The sequence below is a fragment of the Halichoeres trimaculatus genome, unplaced genomic scaffold, assembly GCF_033239565.1.
Source record: "Halichoeres trimaculatus isolate MK-OKI-2021-1 unplaced genomic scaffold, fHalTri1.1 fHalTri1_scaffold_2, whole genome shotgun sequence".
Taxonomy (NCBI): domain Eukaryota; kingdom Metazoa; phylum Chordata; class Actinopteri; order Labriformes; family Labridae; genus Halichoeres; species Halichoeres trimaculatus.
The window spans coordinates 10,770,470-10,797,500 of record NW_027437180.1 but is presented as its reverse complement, the minus strand read 5'-3'; the positions used below and the strand labels follow the sequence as shown (position 1 = coordinate 10,797,500).

Sequence of the window (27,031 nt, the reverse complement as noted above, 5' to 3'; positions counted from 1 at the left end):
AAAACCTTGAGCTCCCCCCACAGATTCTTGATAGGGTTCTGAGAGGGCCACTCCAGGACCTTGCTTTTTGTCTCCTTTGATGTATGCTTCTGGCACACTCTCTTGTTCGAAGACCCACAACTGGCAGCAGATGTCTCAGGAACTGTTTGCACGACAACGCTTCATCTGAAAATGCTAAAACCTAGTGAAAAAACAAAAAACAAAAAAACATGCTTACAGGGAAACACTGTGGGACTGAAAACGCTGTAGTAAGCATGCCAGACCTGTAGCTGGTGTATTGCTGAATGCTAAGAGCAGAAGTGGAGCAACACATGCTCATTTTGCTGAAAGACAGTCAGCAGATTTAGCAGATTCAGCAGCACAAGCACAACACGGTAGACTATGACGATCACAACAACAGCACTGTTGGACTGTTGTATGCACTTGCGCAAAGCGTGACGTCAGTGTTTCCCCTAAAAATGCCAGCTTACTGTTTACACAGCAATGGTGTCGGTAGCATTTTAGAGAAATTCCACTCTGGAGGCCGTCTTTAAAACTTTGCTCTTTAGGTTGGCTAAAACGCAGTTTCCTTGTGAACGAGAGGTTGAAACACAACAATACTCTTATGATTCACCCTAAACTGGCTGAACAAGTTAGCTAGGATAACAGCTGTTAAATGTCAGTGCATAGAAACGTGCCACATTTCACTCTTGGTAACAGTGCTGTAATGTTTAAAAAAGTAATTGATTTGAATACCTGTTACTGGAAAACAGTAGCAGCTTTGATTCAGATTAACACTCAGATTCAGGCAACTTTATTAGTCCCTGAAGGGCAATTCAATTAGCAGTTATCCCTGCCTTGTTGAGTACATCATCTAAAACAAAACAAACAAATGCAAGCATACACAGCCTAATGTAACTATCCGCGAACACGTTCGCATTCAACTTCACTTTCACCTGTCAGTGCCACAGTAGTACATACAATGAATAAATAATAAATACAATGACAAGATGCATAGTTTCACTCCAAGTGAGCATAAATCACCAGTTTAGTTTAGTGCTCAACATTTAGCAGCCTGATAGCTGAAGGGACGAGAGTATCTGTTTGTTTCCCTTGGGGGTGCATAAAAGCGACTCCCAGGGGGCATAAAAGAAAAGTCTGATGCAAGGATGTGGCCAGGCTGATCAATTATTTCTCTGGCTTTCTGGACGACACGTCTTTTCCAAAGGTTGCTCAACGTCAGCTGGACTCCAATGATCTTGGAGCAGACTTTAACGATCAGATTTAGACTGTTTCTGTCCTTAAAAGACAATCCATTGAACCACCAGATGAAAGAAAATGTTGAAAGACTTTCAATAAAGAAATAATAAAAGCAGGAAAGATGCCCTCAGAGACACTAAAAGAGTTCAGCTTCTGCAACAGGTGAATCCTCTGTTGACCCCATTTAACTATCGACTGTGTTTTTGACTAACTTCAGACCAGAGTCAAACACAGTTCCAAGATATTTGTGGGAGTCCACAATTTCTATGTAGTCACCGTGAATCACAATCGCATTGGGCGAAGATCCCTGGCCAGACCTCCTGAAGTTGATGACAAGTTTTTTTTGGTCTTTTGGACACTGAGGTCAAGGAAATTGTCGGCACAACATTTAACAAACTCAGTTAAAGCATCCCCATGGGCTGTCTGAGACCCCTGAAGAAGAGACAGTAGAGCAGTACCATTTGAGAATTTCACCAGATAGCTATTCTCCCAGTTTGACCTACAGCTGTCTGTATCTGTAATAACAACTGTATTCTCAACACTGGTGGTGAGAGAGATGAGATACTCACACCAAAACTATTGTTTGAACCATGCTGTAAAAATATTCATTTCTGCTGTAAAGATAGTCAGTTTTGGATTGGTGTTTGTGTTTCTGGTGCCTCTGCAGCCAACCTTTGAGAAGATTCTAGATGAATTGTAGGTCTTTGCACTTCCATATTGGTTTCATATTGTCAGACTGGAGGTTACAGTTTTCTTTCCCATTAACCACCTCCTGCTCACTCCTTGTATGGGTCATCATTGTTGACCTTCATTTACTTCACTCATCAGTAATTTTTCTCCAATCAAGGTCATAAATAATCAGTTAAGTCGTAGACGAGCATAATTTCAGGCAGACAGAACTGCTGAGACATTTTAACTTAACCACAGTGACAATAAATCCAGCCGTCTATCTATAAATTGATTATAAACTCATAGATTTTGCAGACCCCACAAACAACAGCCCACTCTGCTTTTAAGTCTGTTCTGGAGGAATCTGAGACACTGATTTCATTATTGGGGAGTCATGAGAGCACATTACCCCGCAGTGCTGCAGGTCTGTGATTCACAGTCAGAGCGTTGAAACACTTGTGTCATTATGATTTGCTGCTATTCTAAAACTGCAGTTTAGCTTCCATGCTTTCCTTTTATGCCGGCCATTAATCTTTATTATACATTTACCTGGAAATTGCAAAGTGACAGAAAGGCGGCGTCTGTGCTCTCCCGCTTTCGCCTGCGCGGTGCATCCAAAGTGGCTGTTTTATGGGATCAGTTAGAGAATTTTAAGTAAGCCATAATCCCTAAATTGATAAAACTGCCTCCAAATGCACTGCAATGTTTAATTCATGAGCAATAATATGAAGGTTATAAATCTGAACACAGGGGGGAAACGGCCCAAAACTGCTGCAACAAACTGCACTGACTCTGAAGATTCCTTCCCTTGGTTGTTTCTTGATTATTTTTACGTTTGGTCAATAAAAGTCTGCACAGAATGACCTCCATTAAACACAGTGCACAATACTTTGCTCGGAAACGCAACATCCAAATTCAAATGATGAAAACGTTCTCGGAATTCATGAATTAAAACGTTTTTGGCAGCAGAGCTTTGATTTTTTTTAATCTGAATTTGTGAACACCCTGGAGCAGAGACAGTATTGTGTTCTAAGCTGATTACCCTCGGGCTAAAGGTTAGCTTGGTCATGTAAATTTTTCTGCTTATGCCTGCACTTTCTAGTCCAAGCTATCGTATAACATCCCAGTTTACTCCTGAACAGGCTGCATATATTACACGTGCATCGAAAGCTTCTATGGAAATGCACTGCCTCAGTGGGATCATGAGATTATGCATCATGTTACAAAAATAAAAAACTCATGGCTGCCTGGTGTGGGCTGTTTGCACTCTTTAAAAACTAATGAACATCTTCAAAGTCATGATACTTGTAGAGAGAAACATCTACATGTGTTGGAGCCACGCTCTGTGTGTATTAATAGTTTTAGGCTGCTGATGTGTAACAGCCTGTAGAATACAAAAATGCTTTAAAAGCTTGGAAGCATCAGCTACTGTTGGCAGCATTTGTCCACTGGGGACTGTGAGTGGAAGCAGAGCCCCACGTGAAGCCCTGCTCCTGGATATCATAGATTTGCTGACAGCGATTGGAGCTGTGGATGGTGGATGGTGGCAGCAAGAAATGGCCACACAGAGGCATTCCTCTTTGACAGAGCGTTTTCTTTTCTTTTCTTTGCTTTTTTTTTAATCACAAGAAAAGTTAATCCTCAATCAATGAAAATGTAAAGCAGTTGGCTTTCTGTTCTGTTTGTGCTGATAGCAGCTTAAAGGATCACCACCGAGGGGCTCAGACCGCATTTGCAAGTGCCTGGCAAGACTCCTAGTCATGTCTCACCCTGTGCACACGCTGGGGAAAAAAGCTTCCTTTTTCATTTTTTGGACACCACTAAAATGGTGGAGGGATGGGGTAGGGGGGTCCATCCATTAATGCCCCAAATACTTCCTGACTGCTAGCTCATGAAGGCAATTAGAGATCGTTTGCCTGGTGCAGTATTGGAACGGTCCAACGTGATAATAAAGTGTGCCTCTGTGCTAAATTTGGATCCTGGAGCATGTTTCTGTGGCCTCATTGTTAAGGAGTTAGCAATATATATCAGCATCCAATACATAATGAATGTAATTTCAAAGGCTGCTGCTCCTCTTTTCTTCCCCTCTTTAATGTCTTAAGATCAGGCGTGTGCATGTTGTTGTGGCCATATTTTGTTTTGCTGACGGCAACAGTTCTGCTAAGTCATGAAAATGCACTGCAGCTTGTTATGGTAATACTTTGTCAGCCAGCGTGTCAGACCCTGATAAGGAAAGTCGGGACATTATTCACCCTTGAATCTTTGGCTCCCACTAAGCAGCTCCCTTTTTTTTAAAGGTCCCTGAGAAAAGCTGCATCAAAGAGAATCAGTTTGTGGAATAATAGGAAACAGTAAAGTTGCATTTATGCATAGAGTAAATCAAAGTGTGCACTGATGATAAACCGCAGAGAGATGCAACCCCTGAAATTTATCGTCAAATTGTTTCTACAGATTTGAGTTTGAAACACCAACATCTACTAACTGCAACTCCGCTAGAAACTTGATGCGTGGCATCATTTGTAACATGCGGACACTCCTCATTCTGTCCACTGTAAATCATCCCTGCAGTGCCTCTGAGAATGGCTCAGAGCTGATTCAGATTTCCTCCACCCTGACACTGCTGTAATCAGATTTGCCACCTGTTTGTGTAGCTGCTGGGACATTTTTCAACACTGAGACACCTAATTATGCGTCATCCGATGCTGTTTTGTGATAACATTATAGAATTGTTGGAAAGCCTTCCAGGATTTGCATTCGATTTGTTGGGGGAAACCATGTGTGCTTGTCCACGGTTTGCCTGTAGATGCAGAGAGTAATTCACTTTCTTTGGGTGAAATTGACAGCCATGATGCTTCAGTCGCTGGAACCTTCCAATCCTTTCAGCCTGGTTTATCAAAGAGTATTAAAATCAGGGGGAAATGGGTATATAACACTGGGGAACACAGTTTTTGTTAAGTTAGGTCTGACAACTGTTTTTAACTAACTTTTGAGTCTCAGTTTTTCCCCATCACATCAAGTTTTTGAACTACATGATTCCTTTTTCTTAAAAAATATGAAAATACTTCACTTAACAGATATGTGCTCGTTTATAAAAAATCTTCAAATATTGGCACACAGTGAGACATGAAAGAAACAGGCCTGACTGCAATGCTTTTTTAACACTATTATGTTTTAACAAAGGATATGGCCACTGGAGGAGCTACAGCAGAGATGATCTGGAACGAAGGAAATATAATTGTGTTAATAAAACCCTAAGATTAAAAAAAAAACAGCATAAAATGAAATAGAAACTACAACAGAATGCCCATGGTTGCAAGGTCAAGAGAAAAGCAGCACAAATCCTCTTCATTCCTACTACGCTAGCTTTCTGTTTGCAGATATTGATCATACTGATCTATTGGGAGCTGCACACTCCTCTCACTGCACTATCTCAACTGTGACTGCACAAACAAGTTGCCATGTAACTGTAGATGAGTCCAATTGTAATCAGTTGGCAAGTTTTACTACAGCTAATTAGTGGACTTTTGCTTATCTGGAGGGTAAGCTGTGAAGAAAAAACTTGGCAATCTAAAAAAAAAAAAAAAAAAACTACAATTTTGAAATTGGCACGCCAATTTTAGCTTTAATCAGCACGAAAATTTAAAACAAGAGGCCTTCAAGAGCTTTGTTTAGTGAAACAGAGGACCATTCTATTGTCTAAACCATAAAGACGGCAGAGATTGACCAGGGTTTCAGCTTAAAAACGAGTGTGTTGATTGACGACTTTCATCAAACAGCTTTTGAAGTAGAAATACTGACCTGATGAGGTTATGACACAAATATACTTTTATGAAACTAAATTTGGATGCATCTCTGAGGACTTCTTTGTTGTTTGAACAGTTGCTGTAAACACGTTCAGCCAGAGGTCTCCAGTTTACGGGGTCACTCTTTAAACTGGAACACCCGGAGCTGACACACACATTCACACAATCAGGCTCAAAGAAGACCGTAGTCCAGGAGGTACTAAACCAGGTCCATCACAGCTCTTCCTGTGGTTGAAACGCAGCTTTAAAGCTCTCCCAAGAACCATCTTAATTGGTCTTAAGTTGTCTGTTGATTTTGGTGATATGAGTGATCTATGTATGTATGTTTCCCCCCTTTCATCTGTAAACTGTGTTTTCAAAGACAGACAAAAAATGTGTCTGTGACAAAGCGAAACTCAGGGCTGTTTTCTTCTCTTGTTTTCTAGTTTTAAGACATCAGAAATAACTATATTGAGGGGGCTGCTAGCTGTCTTGGTTACGTACCCCCTTAACCCTTGAGCTGTCACTCCTCTCTCTAACCAAGTTTCCTGCTCAGGGTTTTCTATTCTTTTAGTATTTCATTAGCACTTTAAAATTACTATCCAAGCAGTTGTTTTTCCTTTTTATCTTATTGGAGTTAGGATTTTAGCATTTTATACAGTCTTCTTTGAATTTTAATGTGCAATATGGTCTGTCTGTTTGTGTTGTCTGTTAATTGTCCCTCAGGGATAATTTTGTTTTTGTTTTTCTTTTTTTTTTCATTCAGTTTCATTTCTATTCAGTTCCATCCATGGTCCTGTCCCCTCTATATGAGTCTGCAGTATAGATCCACTTCGTCACAGCACTGGATCAGATTAAAGTCTATGTAGAAATTACAGGAAGTCACATACACACCGAGCCCAAAAAAAAGCCATTTTCAAAGCAGAAATTAGCCTATTTACAGCCTGGTTCAAAATCCATATCCCGTCTTAATCATTAATTTCACTTTCAGCACATACAGTGCAGGGGGTGAATTATTTTCTCACTTGGTAGTTTAGATGCTATTAAGATCACAAGCTTGCCCAATCAGAGGCACAGCTCAGGTCATGTGACTGACGAGCACCCAATAGCTGCACGTAAAGCCCCCATCACTTCCAATATGGCCGATGAAACTTATTTGCTTCAAAAGCTGTTTCAGAAACAGACAGGTGATGTGAAAAAGGAGCCCTCTGGTGAACATTTTTTGAGCCAGAGTCTTAGTTTAGAAAGGTTTCACTTTCACCTACACTCTGCACGGACTCTGATAGACATGTGTTGTGCAGCTGTCGTGGATTATTGACCTCTTATTCCTGTTTGAGGCCTGTTTGATGTAAAGTGCGTCAAGTTCAAGTGAGTACTAAAGTTTGAAGAAATGTATTGTGTTATTTGTTGAGTATTGCCATTATTTGTATTGTGTTGTCTGTGAAGCTACCAGAGTGTTGTTTTCAGCTAACTGTATAAATCTAGTAGCAGTGTATAGTAATGCTTTTACCACAGAGAGAGTACATGTTGTATGTGGCTGTAGAAATATTTTATGGTCCAGTTACTGAGTAGTCAATGATGTTAATGCGTGACACATGGGCACATGGTAGTTACATGGGCTAGTTGCTAGCATAAGACCCACGTGGCCTTGAGCCAGGCATTTTTCAGTTGTATCCAGTAGATGGCAGTGCTTCCTTTCCAACTTTAAAGGATAAGCTATATTTTTTATATTTCTGTGTTAAGAAGCCTGTAGTAATCCTTCTCAGTTGTATCTTAATCTTTTCATTATATTAAGAAGTATTTACATATCTGTTTGCATGTTCTATACAGAACCACTGCCACATCATACAGAATCTTGTGGCTGTGGAGACTAGAATAAAGGTCTTAAAGTGGATTCAAGTTTGTGTTTCGTACCGATCACCTGCAGTGAGTTTCGCCTCATATGATCCAGCACAGTATTAAGCAGGAAAGCCTCACCTTTCCCACAGGTGACATTGGGGAGACTATGTCCATTCATTTTACAGTTTGTGGTGTGGACATAGTCTCTATGACATCCACCCATCTGTCTCTGTTACAGAGTAATGAAGCCCACCTCCCGTATGGTGTGTGCCAATGGAGAAATTGGGTTTTCAGGCCTATGTCATTTTTAGAACCAGGCTTTAGATATGTCAATTAATGCCGTTAAACTCCACTTCTTTGGCTTGGTGTGTATGTGATTTCCAGTCTTTCTGCTGCCAGCCTCACATAGACACTCCATGAACTCCAGTTTTTAGCACTTCTGCATAGGCTTGATATTTTCAGACTGCATCTAGATGCTCAGTTTCATATCAAATGGAACTCTTGGTTGACACTCATGTGATGCTCAACATGTAGTTTTTCAGGTCAGATTATCATTACTCCCAAGGACATAGGGTCAATATAAAAGTGATTTATATCACAGCATGTTTTTTTTATATATATTCTGTCCTCTGCCTGAACTCTTAATGAAGATCTGTGGCTCGTTTCTTCACAGAAATCTCTCATTTGTCATTTTTGTTAATCATGATTTGTATGATTATGCCGTAATGACATGGTGTTCACTGCTTAATTGTTTCACTGGGAGAGTTATAGTTAGACATTAATGCTCACTGCACATTCAGCTTCCAGAGAAAACATCCTCATTTTACTGCTTCATTTAAATATTTGTTAATGCGTCTTCAATAACAAGCTTTTAGAAATGAGACACAGGATGGCAAACATGAAGCGCCCGGCTCCAAACAATCTGTGAATGAACGATAATGAACCAAATTAGTCCAATTAGGTTAATTATTCAGGCTAATTATCTGAATTAAATGATGTCATTGAAAAAGGTTTCTCTAGACTGTGGAAATTAGGGCTTCGACATCTCAAGCTGTTGAACCCTCTTGCAACTTTCTCCAAACACAATCTAATCATTGTGGTGATAACTGCAGAATTAATGAGAGGATTTTCAGTGCTGTCGGGCGGCAGGAACCTTCTTTCTTATTCGGGAACAATTCCGTGCAGAATAACGTGTGGAGAGATGTTAACAAGTGAGGCTGATAGAAAGGACCAATGCTTAAATGGTGGTTTACACTCAGGTTTTTTTTTTTATTTTTTATCCATCACTACTGAGCTGATGTCCATTACAACAGACATACACTGTAAAATGTAGTTTGTTGACTTTACTTGAAAAAACCCAGGGAACTGATTCCCTCAAAATTTCCCAGTAAAGTAAATCATTAATTTGAAGTATTTAAAGCTTAGAAGAACTGTGTTTAGACGACTCATGTCATGGCAGAAACCTTGAGTGTAGTTCACACGAAATCATTTGTTAGGTTAACCATAAAATGAACGTTCAGATAGTGATTTTTATTGCACTCAAAGAAATAACTTATTGAATGAAAGTAATATAATTATGACAATAATTTCCACCTAATTAAATTACTTCCATTTAGCAACATCAAAATTTTTTGAACCAACTAATTGTAAATGTGTTGAGTAAACACATTTACAATTGAGTAAAAGTTTTGGTGCTACTATTACTTATTTGCAATGTGTGGGTCCAACTTAATTTGTACTGGGTGTTTCAACAAATCCACTAAGGTAAGACGTTTGAACTGTGAGTGAGAAGGGTACAAGGTGGATATAAGATCTTGCTTTACATTGAGCTGTGTGGTGTGTTGCCTTGGACATAAGAGAAATACAATTGTACAATTGTATAATTGTGTAGGCTGTCTGTGCACCACTGCATGGACCAACTGTGTAATCTTTGAAACACTTCGGTTTAAAATTGGCCAACATAGCATAGCCAATCAACACCTTTTGGGTTAACATAAAACAAATTATAAAAACCCTTGGGTATATGGCCTGGTCCAGGCCTGTGGAACACAGACAGATGGTCTGCGCAGATGAGCACAGGCGGCTGGTTCATGCAGTGGAGCCTGTGCCCCCCAACAGGGTAACGTCTCAAAGTGTAGCAGGGTCTTATATCCACTGTGTTTCCTCTTCACTCACGGTTAAAAAAATGTTGTCACAACAAAAAAATGTCTTTTCTGTAAAACAATGGTAAAGTAAAGGCAGAGGGTTTGCCAGTGTTTTACTTCTGTTTTATAGTGTAAGTTTTATAGTGCTGTATTTAAACATTTTACCTTTCAAGGGCAAAACGTGATTTTTTTTTTCCTCTTCTTTTTTTTTGGAAGGTACCCATCGTAGATAAATAGATAAATCATAGATAAAAAAAAGGTTATTCACACAAGCAAACTATATAAATGACCTTAGAACTTAAAAAAAGGGGGAAGAAAAAAGAAAATAAACTCTAAAAAAATTCCACATATATTTTGTAATGGAGATGATGCCAGCTTATAATTATGTGTTATCACGACAATTTCAGCTATCTTTTGTTGTACTGTCTTAAGATAATATGCTAGAACAACAAATGCATTTTACAGTGTATCATAACAGAAAAGAGTGAGGGGCTTCACATGGACAGAAAACCTTCAGGTATTGTTTTTATTTCAACCCCCTGATGATCATATTTGCACTGGATAACAATTCCAACCTTGCAGGTGTTGGGAAACACTCACCAGGAGGGAAACAATCATAGGCTTGAGACAAAAAAACTGACACCACACAGAGATAGATGAAAGAAATATCCAGCAGTTAGAGCATCTTTGGATTCATTTTAATTCATTTAAAAAACTCATTTATGTGATTTTCACGCAGCTGTATCCTGTAACAGAAGGCTGCTGGTGAATTTATTCTCCTCCAGACTTCATAGAAACTCTTCAACACATTATACCTTCATGGTAGTCGATTTGCTGCAACAAAAACTCATTCCTCTTCTCATTCTTCCTCCTTAACCCTTAGCATCTTTCACTGCTGCCACAGCACGTTTCTAAATATGTGTTAAATCCATTTGCTTTGCTTTGTGTAGTGGCAGACGCTCTCATCCTCCTCACACGCTCACGTCTGGCCGCCTGACAGTGGAGTTGTTTCACTGCATGGATCTCATTACTTAAAATCCTCAGCTCTGAAACAGAAGGTCAGGGATCAGCAAATCCTCACTTCTGGCCAGGCTTATGATTCCATTCTGATGCAATTTTCCGACTCCAATTCCCTGATTATCACACTCCGGCCCGCCAATTTGATATCTCATCTGTCTAAGTTCAGACACACTCACTCTGCTTCAATTTTCACCCAGCTCTGGCACCCGCAAAGCATTGCACAGGCCGCTTCTCCAAAACAATTTATGGCTCGCTTTTGATTTTTTCTTTTTTTTCCAACTGGCATCTTCTGAGTGATACAAAAAGCTTTGTGCATCTGAAAAGCTGACCTCTCAAGCATTCTTTTGTTTCCTGAGAGAAACTGTTACCATCAACATCCTGGCCAAAAATACTTGGATAACAAAGACTATCACCACAAGAAAGAACTCAACTCTCTGTTTCCTGCTGTGTTTTGTGTTGCACTGTTTGCCAGTTTGGATCAAATGAGCCCTTTCAAAAACACATTCATTGGATTTGATATAAAATAAAGAAATAATTTCCCAAAAACTTGAGCCTGAGGGTGTAATTTAGTGTGGTACTTTAGAGTTGGTTCAAATGAAAATCACTTTATGCTTTTATTCATGCTCATTTAAAACTTTTAATCAGAGCTTCAGCAGAATCCACAGCATATTGACAAACATTAAACCTATATTAGTTCAGGCTTGAACTATTAAATTACAGTTTTGTCAAGTGAGAAAATCTGATTCTAACACCTTGCAAGTCGTTACCTTGTTGGACCCCCTTTTGTCTTCAGAACTGCTTGTTGGAGCCATAATTTAGTTTTGTTTTCTTCTCGGTTTCTTTTGTTTGTGGTGCATTTTTTTGTTCTGCCATTAGGTGGTGTTTGAGATTTAAAAGCCTGGGTTAATGAGCCAGGTGTGTGTGTGGAATGAAGGCATACAGTTTTTCAACCACGCTGGTTGTAACGGGTGGTAAACGTTTTAGTTATTTGTTTAACGTGGATCATTGTTTTTCTTTCTTTTTGGGTGAACAATAAACGGGTCAAGGCATCCAAAGCTCAATGGACAATGGTATTGTTTTTTTCAGTTTTCGATTTCCGTTACTACTTAAACGTGCGTCTGAGAAGTTCTTCCCCGCACACCGGAAAATGTAGTCTTATTGGAAGACTCTACACTGCTTTAATCCTTTGTGGCATAGATTCAACAAGGTACTGGAAACATTCCTCAGAGAGTTTGGTCCATATTAAAATGATAGCATCATTTAGTTGCTGCAGATTTGTCGGCTGAACATCCATGATGAGAATCTCCCGTTCCACCACATCCCAAAGGTGCTCTATCGGATTGAGATCTGGGGACTGTGGAGGTCATTTGAGTACAGGGAACTCATTGTCATGTTGAAGAAACCAGTCTGAGATGATTCCAGCTTTATGACATGGAGCATTATCCTGCTGGAAGTAGCCATCAGAAGATGGGTACACTGTGCTCATAAAGGGATGGACATGGTCAGCAACAATACTCAAGTAGGCTGTGGACTTTAAAGGCAAGGTCTGCAGGATTTCCTTAAAAATCAGATGTCAACTTTTACTGGAATAATCCTGCTTAGTTTTCTCCTATTGGCCTCCATACATGTGTGTCAGTGTCTGTGTCTGCCTGTAACCCTCTCCTCTGCCTGTGGATGTTTATGTGGATGTTTTTTGCTGTATTGGGACACTTCGGATGAGTGTGGCTACATCTACCAATCAGAGAGCTCAGTGTACAAGTGGCTTTGTGTGTTGATGATCATGAGTTGAAGCTAATCAGAGCAGCTCTGTAGCACAGAGGGAGAAAGATACACCTAAAGTGAAACAAAATGCCAAACAGATAAAGCTTTTTCCTCAATGAGGGTGGAGCTTGGCTGGGCTTTTACTTGTTTGCCTGGAACTTGGAGATCAGCATGGGAAGAAGAGTGACACAATTGACCTTATGTTAACAGGGTATGTGTGAAATACCAGTGGTTAGCTTGTGCCAACATGCCAAGTCAGGTGCAACAAGTCTGTCCATTCTCCTCTGACCTCTGGCATCAACGAGGCATTTTGGCTCACAGATGTGCCGCTCACTGGATATTTTCTCTTTTTGGGACCATTCTTTGTAAACCCTAGAGATGGTTGTGTGTGAAAATCCCAGTAGATCAGCAGTTTGTTGAAAAATCAGACATACTTTCTATGGTCAAATTCTCTTAAATAACTTTTCTTCTCTATTCTGATACTCAGTTTGAATCTCAGCATTTCATCTTCAGCTTGTCTACATGTCTAAATACATTGAATGCTGCCATGTGATTGGCTGATTGGATATAGTTGTGTATAGAAGTTTTCAGAATTCTCCCAACTTTCAGGGAGCTGTAGAGGTCAGTGTATAGAAAAATGGTCTCTTTTCATTATTATCATCATCATCATCAATATTTTAGTTTTAAGGGGAAAAATAGAGTCTAAGCAAGATGTGGTAAGTTAACCCTTCATGGGAATGAAAGCCTCACATATTGTAGAAATACACACAAAACAAAAAGACATAATAATTTAAGAACTACCCAAAGCTACTGTTGGGAGCCAGCTTGACACATGGATATCTAGAGGGTTTCATTTGACCCGGTCCCATGCAGCCACCAAAGACTAGTCCTGTAGGTCCTTAGAACAATCATACTGTGTCACAGTGATGGACTGTGTTCTGCTTGCTCCACTTAACTCTAGCCTGCAGCTCACCGCAGAAGTCTGCCTAATTTTATGCCTCAGTGTAAAGCACTGGGCTGACCCTGCTTAAAGAGACGAGGACGATTTGCAGGAATGGCAGAAGACAGTGGAAAGAAACCTGCTCAAACAACAAGGAGAGGTGCCTGTTTGAACAGGATGGGATGGAGGAGGAACAAAGTGCAACACGCTGTGAAGATTGACTTTAGATTGCAGAGAGGAGACAAGGCAGATGTAAACACACAGGCTGAAGACTGCAGACTTCTCCCCATCTTTCACTGTTTACTCTGCCCAAACATCAAAACAGCTCACTGTCCAGGGAAGCACTGATATGTTCAGCCCTGCAGACTGGACAGGTAGACAAGTCTAGGAAGGAAATAACACCAGACAAAACTCACCTAAGCATTTTTTTTTTTAATCTGCATTGATGTCTCCCCAGTGGTATAAAGCTACCAATGCAGTACTGTGGTGTCGGTTTGTCTTAATATTGAATACTGGGGCAGATTTTATTTTTGTATAAATTTACTTTTTTTTTTTATGCAATGAAACAAATAGTCTCTTCTTTTCTAGTTTTGGATTATGGTGATGTTTGGAAACTGACCATCTGTCCCTGAGAGACTTTTTAAATGTTTGGCTAAACATTTCAAGTTATGGTTAAGTTATAAAAAGTTAACCATCTTATCTATAATAATTTACAGTAAACTGAACATTTTCAATGAAGGTATCATTAGACAAGGTGAACAATTCCTACAGGAATATTGATGTTAATATGTCTGCCTCAACTCAGCTCTTATTGGAACTTTGATGTTGATACATTTGGCAAAATCATTGGCATTTGAACATTGTTGTTGTTACTACTACCCCTCATAGCTGAGGTGACGACAGCAGTTTAGAGATAATCTCACCAACTCTGCTGCAGTTGCCAGGATTGCAGGACAGGATGTTGTTCCACTATGTATGATCAGCAGAAAGTCATGGGATATAGAATCCAGATAAAGTGTGGCAAGACTCCAATGTGAGGACTGTAGTGTTATTGTGCTGTATATTGAAACACCCAAGGTAATCTGGAGCAAATGAAGCAGAGTCAAATTAAAGCGAAAACTGTAAACAAACACTACAGAATAGTAAATTTCTGTATCTCTAACTCAATACGATAATGTAAGTTACTTCAAGCATGCACTTTAGTCACATTTACACTGGCTACTGGCAAGCTTCTTTTAGTTTGTAAATAAAGGTAATTAAGCTCATCTATTGACAACTTTCTTTTTATTTAGATATCATGTTTTACATAATAATAATAATAATAATAATAATAATAATAATAATAATAATAATAATAATAATAATAATAATAATAATAATTGAAAAATAAAAAAAATAAAAAAACTACTGCAGAATGACGCGCTGAGCACACTCAACATGTCTGCCTTGTTTTGAGAAGATCCAGGAAGAGAAGATGGAAATTAAATGAGCTGACACAAAGGAACTGAACAGGATGTGATGTCATCAGATGAATTAATTTCAAAATAAATATTTCACAAATATGCTTAACTCTAGCTGGTGCTTACACTTTCTTAAAATAAAATAAGTCAAACGTATTTTTGAAAAGACATTTAAAAAATAAATTAATAAAAAATAAATAATAAAAAAAAATCCTTTGTAGTAGCTAAAGGACCAAAGGGTCTTGTCTAGTTTAAATGGCTTCTATTTGCCATAACAACTCACCAACCACACATTGTCACCCTCATTATCTAGCTTCTCACTGAGACACAAACCCATTTACCAAAATTTTCATAAATAGATTGTTTCATTGATTTCAAATATTTGTTGTATTCCACAGTAGCTAGCATATACCACTACATACAGCTCTCCTGCTTCTCTGTTAACTAACATTTTAGCTACATTTTAATGAATGTGATGCTAACGGCGGCTAACAGCTTTACCACAAGTGATGGTCTGTGGCTTCAACAAGCAGAAGCTAAATTCTCTGCTTGTAACGTTTTTCCATGTATTGATTTGACATGACGTCATCAGTCTGCATCTGGCATTGGTAAAAGTTCATGAAAGTTAGTGGCGGTTGTTTTCACCAATCAGAATCAAGCATCATACACAGCCGGGAGATCAGGACTAAAAGCTGGGCAATAACTGTCATTATTTCCACACAGTCACGACCTTACTGAGAAAAACACTGTTTTCACCACAGCTTTTGCACTGTTTGCTGTGTGGGGTTTATATTTAATGACACCATCTGCTCTGTATGTATAGAACAACCGAGTGAGCTTAGTTTAGAACATTTTTCAGTCAATCACATGGAACAGATAGGAACAGAGAGGGAAAAAAAAATGTATCGGTGACAGTCGGTGTCATTGCTCTCAGGAAGCTCTCATGTCTCAGTAAAGGAAGAGAATTGACAGTACAAGCCGCGTGACAAGATCATCAATCAACAATGTTCCCGCACTGCATTCCTGGATCTAATTATACCCCCTGTTCATTTATAGCAGCACGCCAATGAAAAGGCTCCTAATGCTGAAAACTTCCTGTCTACTGGGAGGGTAACTGTTGGTGAAATCTGCTTTGGTTTCATAAAGGCCTCCCCAGACATCGTCACTGTACATCTCAGCCATCTGGACTTCAGACGAACAGGGTCTATATGGCCAGGGGATTCATTTCCTGCTTCAAAGCAGGGTACTTTGGGGCATTTGTGTTATTTGAATTCAACTCAAAAAAAGAAAGAAAAAAAAAGAGAAAAGCAGCCTTTTACCCAACATTGTAAGTTTTTGGCAGCCTGTGACATAACAAATATGTTCATTCACTGTTACATTGGCTGATTTAAAAATTATGTTGATAGCTTGAGGTAAGAGAAATGTGCTGCTTAAAGTGACAAGGCCACAACAAGAGATTAGTTTTTCTGCTTTTGTTTGGCCGAACTATTTTTTTTTTCTCAGTATGGTTGCAGTACATCAACTTTGCTTTGATTATGCGGTTGAAAAACATCGGATTGACCGTGTTGATTAAGTGGCATCAGCAGCTAATTAGTTTGATCTCTCTTTTAATCGTTAAAGACAGAACAGAATCACAAAGAGGATTAATGTTGAATCAGGTTCAGCTAGTGTTAAAAAAACAAGATTTTGACTTTTTCAATCATCAGTTTGTGCTTTTCCTAAGTGAGAACATATTAACTGATTCAATGTCTATAGCTTGCTGCTTTGACCTACCCTGAAAAGATCCTAGCTGGTGAAGGACCAATAGCTTATTTCCAAGAGCTGAAACATAAGTCAGGACAAATCACTTGTTCTGTGACGGCAGATTAACATGTGACTTAACCAATAGGCAGAGGCTTGTTCATCTGGAAACAAGTGAAAAATTGAAAGTGTTTGTGCATGCCTACCCCAGTCTGTATAACATAAGCTTTTTTGAGTGATGTCAGGTTATCTGTTAAATATCAAATAAAGCTTTGTCAGTCACTTTATCTTCAATCAACACAACCTTCGTGGTATCTTTGTGTACTTGCAAACATGCAAATGGAGCCAATTACTCAGAGTCTGGATAATCCAGCATTTAAATATTTTTGAATAAAGCAAACAAATCATTTGACGTGTCTGGTGTGGACACATTACTGAATATCAGAACAGAATCACTAATTAAAGACCCAGGCAGCTACTGATGGATAGACTGTCCCATCCACTGCATCATCCTTATTCTCAGTCAGAAGGCCCATGAATTACAAAATTAGAAGGCCCAAAAAAATAGAAGGTCCTTCAGTCAGAACACCTGTTAGTTAGAAGGCCTGATAGTCAAAAAGTCGAAAGGCCCTTAAGTCAGAAGGCCCATCAGTCAGAAAATCAGAAGGCCCTTTAGTCAGAAGGCCCTTTAGTTACAAAAATAGGAGGCCTGTTAGTCCAAAAAAATCACAAGGCCCTTTGGTCAGAGAACCCATTAGTAAGAAGGCTAGTTGGTCAAAAGTCAAAAGACCTATTAGTCAGGCCGTAAGCCAGAAGGACCATTGGACAGAAGACTTGTTGATCAAACTACCCTAAAGTCAGAAGGCTTTTTAGAAGGCCTGTTGGTGAGAAGGTCCTGCAGTCAGAAGGCCTGTTAGTCAGAAAACCTGGAGGCCAGTTAGTTGTGATATCAAAAGACTTATTAGAGATAAAATAGATTTGGATTTAGTTTACATTCCAAAACCCAAACCAATTTTGTGAATAACAAGCCTTGTGACTAATAGGCCTTCTGAAAACAAGGTGTACTCCTTGAAATACATATCACCCGTAGGTGTGTTGTTCATTTATGAGTATTTGCCTGAGAGCTTTGTCTTTCAACAGTGAATGTTGGACTGAACTTGGATCATGAACTAAATTCAGATTTTCAGAAGTGAACCATGAATGTGAACCAGGTGGTTTTAATTGGTGTGAACTGAACTTCAAGCTAGCTTACTTTTAGTGTGAGGTGGAACAACTTGACAGCTTGAAGTGTCTGACACAAAGGTCAGAACTGCACCTGATGGGCCAACTTAAAGAATAAATCAGTCGGATTTGAATGTTATGCTCATAAATAAGGTAGCTGTGCAAACTCAGGCTGCTCTCTGACATTTTTGAATTGGACACTTTCCATTTTGCCATGAGACGCTCTCTGTTTGCCTTCGTCAGGTGTGAGACAACTTTGGATTACGTGATATTTGTAAGGGAGGTGAGGATATTTGTGCAGACAGACCCTTAGACACTCCTAAAACTTGACTGCTCTCCTCATTTTCTGTGTATTCTCGTTCATGAGTAACAATTACCTCCTTCACCGGGGAGACCGTCTTTAATTATAGAAGGTAAATACACAGGCAGGGAGATTGTTCAAGAAAATACCATCTGAGTGCTGATAAAGCAAATTTGGTGAAAGGAGGAAAATAATTGAAATGTTGAGCCAAGCTCTTGCTCCTTCAGGCCTCGGTATGTAACTTGCTAATCACAATATCTTCTAGATACACATCAGTAATTACATTTTACCGAGTAAACTCACAATACCGTGTCTGTTCATCCAACCTGGGAACACATTTGAAAATGTCATTTATTAAGCAGAACTGAGCTGAATAACAGGAGGTTATAAAAACTCACAGATCAATCAGCTTGTACCTTTTTGGCACATCAGGAGATGACCTTTTATGGGTTCACTTTTATAAGTTTCTTACCGTCAAACCTGCGTTGAAACTGGGAGCTCTGCTTGTTACAGATTTGCTTCGTGTTGGATTGTTCCCGGGCTTACAACTCGGTTGGAACAAATCTTTTGTGCAAGGTCTGTGTGTGATTCCTCCCTCCATTCTATACAGCTAGATTATCTGAGAACTCTTTTCTTCTGCAGCCGTAGCTCACCCAAGAGATTTCAACTTGGTCAGTGCACCCTTCCCTGGCCAGCAGAGGGGAGCTAATCCCTCATGTTGTGTCCCTGTGTTGCCACAGAGAGTAGTAAATACACATCCAGTTAACAGAGTTAGAAATTATGGTTTACCAATAACTGTGCACTTTATTACTTCCTATCTCAGAGTCTTGTTTGTTTGATCCTTCGCCCTGCACCCTGCTGCAGACTTCACATCCCCTTCCCTGGCACCCCTTTACTAACTCAAGCATTAACTTGGAATAGGTCCCACTTGAAATTTCCAGTGGCATGCAGTGGACGGTGCAAGCTCGAATGATAACACAGTAAGTAATTGGGGGGTGTTAGGGATACCATTAAAAACTATAAAGAGGCTGGCAGAAGCAGGTCAGCAATCAATCACTGTCACTCCTCAGCACAAAGCTTCAACCTAAACAACATCAAGTACAATTTCCTTTGAGTATTCCTTAGTGCTGTTTACCCTGGTTTGTTTCCAGCACTCTGTGGCAGTGTGATGTTTGTGAAACTTTGTGAAGTACAATGCTACAATCGTCCCGTTTGGCTGCAGCGTTAGCCACAACCACAACTGCAAATACTCGTCCAGTTAACTAAATACACTATGATAGAGACGCAGGTGCAGATTACGTCATAATTAAGGGCCACCTCTTGGAAAACCCCATCTAACAAACTCAACCTGCGCATGTCTACCACTCATAAACAGCAATCAACCTGGCGAACAGTAACAGTGTGACTGAGAGAAGATCAAGAAAAACATTTTTTTTAGCTTGAAAAATTGAGATTTTATAACAAGAATACACAGCTTTTATCAGTGAGTCAATCTGGTAAACAAAGAGAAAGAGAAAGTTTGGCTATCCTGATAGAGTAAATGTGTGTGGTGTTTCAAAGTGCACAGTAAAAAAAACTGGAAAATTAAATAATATGAAAGCTGCTTTGTGGAACAAGAATATGCAACAACAACAATGCCCCAGTACCTCGATGAATAACTCTCAAAGCAGTTTATGAACTCCAACAGCACTTCAAAGCGAAGAGCGAATCAAACTTGTTAAACCGACAGTGAGCCTCGCTGGTTTGAGACTTCGATTGTCACTTTTATCTCATCTGTCCACTGAAAAATGTTGTGTCTCTTAAATCTAAATTAGCTGTATGGCTACACATCGCCACCTTTCCAAAGGATTGTTCTCTGTTTTTGCGCATTTCCTCTCAAACAGTAACGCATTGTGCGATGTCTGCCTTTATACAGAAGAACAGGTGCTGTAATCCTGCAGTTAGCAACTGTAACGGTGGCATATACCTCCATTAAATTTAACACTCTTTTGCCCCGTTAACCTGGCTCATACATACCACTTATCGATTGTTTTTTTGTTTGTTTGTTTGTTTTTGACGTTAGCACTCACTAATGGGTGATCATCCAGGTTTAAACCCTGAGAGCGGAGGCTTAACTTTTTAAACTGTATCATTTCCTCATACTTTGAGCTGCACTTTTCCTTTGGTATGATTTTTGGGGTGCCGGTTCGCTATAGATTGCAAGTCTTTGATATTTTTGAATTTTTGATTTTTAGTAAAAAAAAATTAACACCTCACCGTGTAAAAAAGTTGGATGATGATGATGTCTACAGAATATATCAGGAGCTGTATTTTCCCCAAAAATGCACATCACGTGTTATTCAGTTTTTAGGATTCATTCTGGGGAGCTTGCATTGCATTACAAGGTAGTTGAATGAAAACATTTCCCCCTCTACTGGAGAAAATTGTTTTTTTTTTTCAACCCAGCTTATGAACAAAGACTAAAATGTAGGATTTAAATTTGAAGAAAAAAAAAAAGTCGCATTTTAGCAATCTGGAAACCAAAAATCCTGATCGCTATGTGTATTTTCTCCCATCCCTGATACTTTCTTAAGTCATCTTTCAGCCAAGCAGCCATGATGATGTGGGGAGAAGATGTCTGTGTGCTGCGACTGTAGCCCACCCCCTGGGAAAACAGCTTTAGGGAGGCAGTTTGAATTGGCCCCTGTAGCAGCAGCACAATGACCGCAGGGATTTGCATCGGCACTCACAACCACACCCACTTCGTCCTACTATATTGTGGTTTTGCATCATGCTACTGAGTCAAAATGTCAAAGATTAGAGCAAGGCGTGGTATGAGCTTTGTTGTTCTGTTCTGTCACATCAACAGAGGATCAGAGAAAGAAGCAGTGGCTTTTTTTGTATTGGTACTTTTCTTTTTCAGGCAGCTTGTCTTTTAATTGTCAGAGCAGCTGAAGAGACAATAAAAGTGGGAAGAAAAGAATTGTGGGGCATCATGCAGCAGTTGGTCGTGGTCAAAAGCTGAACCCGTGACTTCCAACATGCGTGCTGGTTGCAATTGGCTCAAAATTTTAATAACAACCACAAAAGGCCAGCCACATGAAATACACATGGAAGACAAGAAAGTAGGGCTACACTAAAATTTTAATGCACCATTCAGGGACATGCTGGTGTTACCATGGCTACAACACTGACAGTTTCCACTTCCTGTTTGGTCAGATACTGGATAAAAGGTGTAGTATACTTGATATCTTTGTTGTTTTGCTGTTTTTACGTGTCTGCATCCACCTGCACCAGCCTGCATCCTGCATCCTCAGAGTGAGGTCAGGCAGACACAGAGTGCACCAGATCACTGCATGGAGGATCATGTTAGAAACTGAGAGCTGCAGAGGCTGAATTTCTGATGATTTCTGCTGCTGATTTCAAATCCTTGTGTAAAAAAACAACATCCGTATTAGAAAAAAATCATATCCAACATTTAAAGCAAGTGCACAACCCAAATATTTGAATTGGCTGTAATTTAGGGGCAATACTGTGCACATTTTTTATGACATTTATTCAGTGCACTATTTCCCTAACTTAAATTGTGTATATATTTTGTATTTACTCTGTGCAGAGTTCTTTATTTAATATTGTAATAATTATTATTCTTTTTCTACTACTTAAACTCTATTTTTCTACTCTTGTTAATTCTATCCACGTTTGTACTGAGAGAGTGCAGTTTAAACCGGAGTCAAGTTCCTTGTATTCTTGAAAATACTTGGCCAATAAAGATGATTCTGATTCTGATTCTGATATCCCTGTCTGAGGGGATTAGTCACAACATTCACGCCTTTGTCAGATCTTTGAGAGGCTGCCGTGGCCTGAGTTAGATCAGGTCACCGACGTTTATACCTGTAATTGGAAGATTAGTGCTTTGACCCCCAAAACTGAGCCGTAGATTGCTTTAAAACCTGCGATCAGTGGGCAGGTTCCCATCCCTCAGCCTCCACCATCAGTCCACCGGTGTGTATGGAAGGGGCATGTAGCGGTCACAGTAAGTGTTGAGTGGTCAGAGGATGAGAGGGCACTTTGAAAGTGCAGCCAATTTACACTATACCTTCTGCTGGAAATCACTTCCCTTTCTTGTCAGCCCAGTCGTCCTCCTTTTTTTTTTTTTTTTTTTCTTTTTCAATATTCGTAAAAGCACAAGTTTCAGTTTTGTGTGCTAGTAAAAGACAGAGGAAAGCTTCAGTTGCCATTCAGACATCTTTTTCCCTGCTTGGTATGGCTGTCCAATCTTTGTCATGTATCGCAAGTTTATTCTCTAGCTGTGCAGTGATCCCAACTAGAAAAAGAACAATAAACTGCCCAAAATAGACTAGGTTTCACTCATTTAAGTATGACAGACATATTCTTCTTAGTTTTGAGAAAAGGAGATGCATTTTGAGAAAAAGAAAAACCATCACTTTTACCAAACCTGTGAATTTAAACAAATAAAGTTGAACTACATCTTAAACTTAAGTTTTGTTTCCAAACAACTGAATCTATTTTCTTTTTCTTCCAGAAATACAGAGTTTTACACACGATTAGATTTCTGCTTTGTTTCAACTGAAGGAATAACTTCAGATTGGTCAGATATTTATTCATCGATTATTCTTTTACATACTTTTAACATTTTATCACATTTCTTTATTACATTAAGTAGACAAACAACAAAAGAGATGCAGACACAATCTATCAACTACCACGTTTGTTAAAAGGTAAAGACTCTTACCGCCAGTAGGAGGTAGGTGATACCGGGGATTTTGGTATCCATCCGATACCAAGTAAATACAGGGCCAGAATCAACAATAATGATATCGATACTGATACCGATACTTTTTAATATCTAAGGTTGATGTGTCATCAAACTGATGACTTTTATGTCTTGTTTTTGTTTTCTTTCTTTTGATTGTTAAAACCTGGGATAGATTTGGGCAAAGTTCCTGTTTGTAAAAGTGACTATAAAATACTTAAGTGTCATGATAAACATTTATGTTCAGAAACCATAGAACAGTAACAAAACAAATTTTCCCATTGATATGTGTGGAATTCTTTTCTTAAGAAAATAACGTGTGAAAAGTTATCGCTTAAACGTAGAAATTAAAACAAAACTTTTTTGAAGCATAGAGTTGAAGACTACGGTATAAAAGTACTTAAATAAATATAATAATAAAAAATAATAAAAGTTCTTCCTTTATCACACCAAGGCAACTGTTATAAAAAAAATCAAACTTTTTCAAGTAGAACTGTTTATTGAAACATTTCAAAAATCAAGAAACACTTTCTCATTTGGTGCATTTCTTTTTCTTCTTAAATAAACAAAGTTAAAAATCATCACTTGAGGTGAAATAAAAACAAAATTTTCTGAAGTAGAGTTGAAAAAAAAAAAAAAAAAGGCAGGTCGCAACTTATATAAAACCACAGCAGTCAGTGCATGCAAGAGGAAAAAATAAACTAGAGTATCCATCTTTTCACACTGGTATCATTAGATATAAACACCAACATTGATATTGATATTATCAATATTTGGATGGATCCACCCATCTCTACTTACCAGCTGCCTCTTTGTTTTTTTGCAGTTTAGGCCGTCTATGCAGCTCCACTTTGAGTTTTAAACCTCTCTAGGGAGCACACTATTCTCCTTCCATTCCTCACCTGCTTCACGTGCATCATGTGAATGCAGGTCAAACCCTGCTGAAAGGAAATCTGCAGTTTTAAGCAATGAAAGCTGACGATTTATCTGTTTCTTTTTTAAACGCCTGCTTACTCATCTAATCAACAACATATGTGATCATTAGGATTTCCAGTCCTTTTTTAAAAAAATTTATCTATTTCTTTATTTTATTCCATAACTAGAGGTAGACCGATATACCGGCCGGCCGATATATCGGGCCGATATTTGGACATTTGTCTCTATCGGCCATCGGCCGTATTTTCTTTTAAAAAGCCGATTTTTGATCCGTTGTATAGAATGAAGCAATTTTTGATCAGGCACAAAAAAGATGAGCACCTCAAACTTGTGGAACCACTTGGATACATTACATACTTTTGTTCATATTATATTAATAAGTTTAAATTTCTTTTTTGACATTTTAAGAAGAGTGTGAATGTTTACTACTGCTTGTTACATTGTGTGTTTACTCAGACAAAATATTTCATTGTTTTGAAAGCTGAATAAATGTTCAGAGGACTGGACACGACTTGTTGTAATAGATTTCTTTTAGTTGCTCAGAAATTGCTGTGTTTCACAAAAATGTGATAAATATATATTTATTTAACAATCGGCCTGAATATCAAATTGGAAAAATCGGCTATGCATATCGGCATCGGCTGCCCAAATTTGGAAAGCATCGGCATCGGCATCGGCCCCCAAAAAAACCCATATCGGTCGACCTCTATACACAACAGCACGTTATTATTTTATATTCAGCCAAAACTTACCAAATAAAAAAGCACAAGAATAAGCTACTTTCCACGCAGTCTCTCAATTATTTCAACTTTATTTGAGCTAAGTTTAAAGGCTATATTCAAGTCATTTACAGCTTTCATTAAACTGTAATTTGACTTGAAAATGTAAGTCAGGCCTCTGTTATGTTTTCTGCACTGTTACGACTGAATATACTGCACGTCCAATCATGTTGCCCAAAGACAAAATGTTCTGTTTTGGGTGTAAAATTGTGCAGTAAAGCTTTATTCGGGCTGAGGGCTTATAGACCACCTTCAGAGGTGATAAACGATGATGCAACACTCTCCAAATAACCACAGCAGAGCCGTAGGCCAGCGGCTGTATTGAGCCGTGGTTCACACCAAAGGCCACAGCAGATAGACATTGATCATGTTTACTCATGTCGTGTACATTAACCTGCAGGTAATGACACCCATCCAGATCAATGCGTCTGACTGCACTGTCTGCAAATGGATTCTGTGGTTAGGAGCCACTGAGCTCCTACTGATGATACTTAAAGAGAGAAACGACTCAATTCCTCTGATTCGCCTGCTTTCCTTTCACTTTCAGTCCTGCCAAGCCTGCTCATTTGTCCTTGGATTTATTCCCTCTCAAAGGCGAGCCAGCATGCCTTCTGTCTCAGCTTGTACACCATCGCCGCAGCCAAAGCTGTAGCTGGCCCGACAGCCTGGCCTTGAACGACATCCTGTGTGGGCTGGGTTGAATTCTTGGTCAGGGCTGGCTTCATGAGGAGTCCGATCAAATGCCAACGGTAACTGAGCTACCAGTGGCTCCAGGAAAGTGCGACAGTTTGGTTCTGACCTTCCTTGATATTAAAAGTGTGATTTAGTAACAATAAGTAAACACAATCCACTGAAGTCTTTCATAGAGAACAATTTGTTGTATTGCTGAGATTAATAGACTTGATATAACTGCCTCTACATGTGTGTGGAGGAAAAAAAAAAGTCTAAAGTCCTGATCACCTGATCATCTCATCTTGATTTACTGAAGTGTGATCCAGTGTGATCAAATACCGTTATTATCGAACGCAGTGGTCCTCAGCTAATCTAGTTTTAGAACCCATTATCACCTTTTAATAAGATATTGCGACTTAAATCAAGGAAAATTTTCAACTTCTCAAATTCATTTAAGGAAAATATGGCAGAGATTGAACCTTCGATAGTGAAGAATATGTCAGTGTGCCAGTTTGGATGGCTCCATTCTTCTTTGTGCCAACACCTCGCTGCACAAAACGCCAAGGTTTTTACCCTCCTTTGTTCTCAATTTAATAAAGTCTTCCACTATTCAGTCATTGTTATTTTCATATCATTGTTAAATGTGCATAACAACCACCTTTGCAGTGAATTAATCACCACCTGGTTAGGGAAGTTGAATAGAAAATAAAAGCACTGGAAAAGTTTCTTAACACACTCTAGGGTTGGGACCCACCAGCTGAGAAACACTGGATTGACAGAACTGCCCCTACTGATGTTTCAACCTCCCTCCTTTGAGTCCTGTTTCTTGTCTGTCTGTCTCACAGCTAAATCACACCAGGTGTGAGTTTAGTCTGCCTCTGCTCCATTATGGCACCAGATCTCATTGGTTTCAATTCCAACCACAGACACCCCCTTTCCCACCAGTGCTCGTTCTGTGCTGGTGCTAGTGCTTAGTTGTTTCAAACCATGGTTTGATTTTCCATTGGCAAAGAGCCAAGTTGGGGCCACGTCACTGCCTCACCTTAAAACTTCAGTACATCACTGTACATGTAACCACTCCGGGGGTAGGTTTCGTCAGCTGTGGGGTGGGAGACAACAAAGTTGGAATAGCTTACGACTAGGCAGAGATTAGTTTCACATTACTTGTTTCTGACTGTCTGCCACACAGAGAATGTTCATCTCTTTTCCGTGTGTGTCTGTGTGTGTGCACATGTGTTTGTGAGTCTGTAAACAGAGCAGATCTCCGCCGTGTGCAAAAGAGAGTAGGGGAGAAATGTGAACGCACAAACATGAGGGAAAAGTGACAGCCCGTCATGTTAATAGATAAATAACACCAGGCTGTTTAGTCTGTTCAATGAAGTTATGTTAGACCTGATCTATAAGAGACAAAGCACTACTGCCTCAATCTCTACTCCAGTTAAAGATATGAATGAGTAAATGCCAACAAAACAGTCGACTCACACAGCAGCTTTTCTTTCTAAGAATGATAAATAATGTGAGACTGTTTCATCTGTTAAATATAACAATAGGTATAGACCTGATCTATGTGAGAGGAAAGGCATTAGTGCTTAAATTTTGCCACCATTTCAAAACATGAATGAGGAAACTATCACAACAGCCACTTTCCTTTTAAACAATGACTGTTTTTCTTTTTCTTTTCTTTTTTTTTCTTTTTTCTGGCTTCACTGTAGTCCCCGCCCCCCAGTAGTAATGTAGTTGGTGCTTAGGGTACTCAGGTCAGAATGTCCGAG

At 39.2% G+C, this 27,031-nt stretch overlaps 1 protein-coding gene across 6 annotated transcripts in view; it reads left to right on the top strand.

Annotated features, from left to right (window-relative positions):
- Positions 1–27,031, top strand: part of sorcs1 (sortilin-related VPS10 domain containing receptor 1) — a 344,624-nt gene that overhangs the window by 132,007 nt on the left and 185,586 nt on the right. The window lies entirely within an intron of this gene.